This window comes from Brassica napus, chromosome C5, assembly GCF_020379485.1.
Source record: "Brassica napus cultivar Da-Ae chromosome C5, Da-Ae, whole genome shotgun sequence".
NCBI classification, from domain to species: domain Eukaryota; kingdom Viridiplantae; phylum Streptophyta; class Magnoliopsida; order Brassicales; family Brassicaceae; genus Brassica; species Brassica napus.
The window spans coordinates 11234756-11236533 of record NC_063448.1 but is presented as its reverse complement, the minus strand read 5'-3'; the positions used below and the strand labels follow the sequence as shown (position 1 = coordinate 11236533).

At 43.0% G+C, this 1778-nt stretch overlaps 1 non-coding gene across 1 annotated transcript; it reads left to right on the top strand.

Moving 5' to 3' along the window:
* The first annotated feature begins 348 nt into the window (after window positions 1-348).
* Window positions 349-455, top strand: LOC125588000. Its single transcript, XR_007324396.1, has one exon. It is a non-coding gene; the product is annotated as a small nucleolar RNA R71 (small nucleolar RNA).
* Window positions 456-1778: the final 1323 nt, after the last annotated feature.

Here is a 1778-nt window from a genome sequence, read left to right as displayed (position 1 = left end):
AGCTCTTCCTGACCTTCCAAACCCTCAACTTCATGGACAACAACTGGTGTCTCTTGGCTTGGGTTGCCAACAAAGTGCAGCTGCTCTTGGGTAGCTTTATCAGCAATGAGGATGTCTATCTTATCCTGTAGAGCCTTCAACTCCTTCCTCGTCTGCTTATCATCTGTTCTACTACCTCTGTCGTGGTCTCCACTGTAGACTGCATCACTCTTAACCATGTTGTCAACCAGCTCCTCTGCATCCTCCTCAGTTCTCCCCAAGAAGAACCCATTGCTAGCTGTATCCAGTCTGGCCCTGTACTTAGGAAGAGCACCACGGTAGAATGTGCTCAGCAAACTCTCCTTAGAGAAACCATGGTGTGGGCATTGAGCTTGGTAGCCCTTGAATCTCTCCCAGGCTTCACTGAAGCCTTCTAAGTTCTTCTGTTGAAAGCTGGAAATCTCGTTTCTCAGCTTAGCAGTTCTTGAAGTAGAGAAGAACTTCTCCAAGAATGCTTTCTTGCAGTCATCCCAAGTGGTGATGGAGTCGCTGGGTAGAGACTTCTCCCACTGACGTGCCTTATCCCCCAAAGAGAAGGGGAATAGCTTGAGCTTTAAGGCATCTTCGGACACACCATTGGTTTTTGACAACCCACAGTAGCTGTCGAACCTGTCCAAGTGATCAAATGGATCCTCTAGAGCCAAGCCATGATACTTGTTGTTCTCGATCACGTTGAGGAGTCCTGATTTGATCTCAAAGTTGTTGGCTGCCACAGCGGGTGCTCGGATTCCCAATCTATGACCATGAATGTTGGGGCGGTCGTAAGTGCCAATGGGTCGAGCTGCTCGCTGTTGGTTAGCTGGAGCATTGTTATTAGCGCCATTGACGCCCGCATCATGCTGATGAACGTCTCCCATATCAATGTTCAGTCTTTGCAGTTGAGCCTGTTGCTCTTCTTCTCTTTTCTTTCTAGCACACTCTCTCTCTAAAGTTCTGATGTCTGCAGCTCGTGGAACTAGGTTTGATGGACCCTTGCTCCGCAAGTTCATACACCTGTAGATTAAAGGGAGGTGAAAAAGAATCAGTAACAAAAGAAAATAAAAATGACTTAGTCTCAAGCAATTGACTAAATCTCAATGTTAAATCTACTCAGAATTTGGCAACGGCGCCAATTTGATGTTAGGAGTTTTCAAGGCTCCCAAGACAAATGTTGTAGTATAAAAGATTGTCGAACCAGTTCTCAGAGATATCAAAGCACCGAGAATGCAAGTAATCACTTAATCTAAGTGCAACCAATGATTTAGATGGGTTTTTAAACTATAACTAACTAAAAAGAATAACTAAATGATACTTTCTTAACTATGGGAAAAGAGAACTCATGGATATAGGGATTAGACCTCGTGTGATCAAGTTTCGAACTAAGGATGGCAAACGATCAATCAAACTATCAACCTTAAGCTTAGACACAATCCTAAACAAACTCTATGTCTAGATGAATGTTCATTTACTAACACAATTCAAACATCAAATGTCTTTGGTTGAATAATATGAAAGCAATCATAACTAGCAAGTCCAATGGCTATCTTAGCACCTCTAACAACAAATGTCTTTGGCAAAGTATGCTAAAAGCTTAGAAGAGTTGTCTCGGGCATTTCCTCGAACACCTTTCGGGTGAGAAATGCCTAAGGATCAACAACTGAGTGGCCAACTCAGAAGATGCATTATGTTCACTCTGTTAGCAAGGAAATATGAATGATCTACACTAAAACATCCTAGCTCTAACCTAATCACCCTTAATC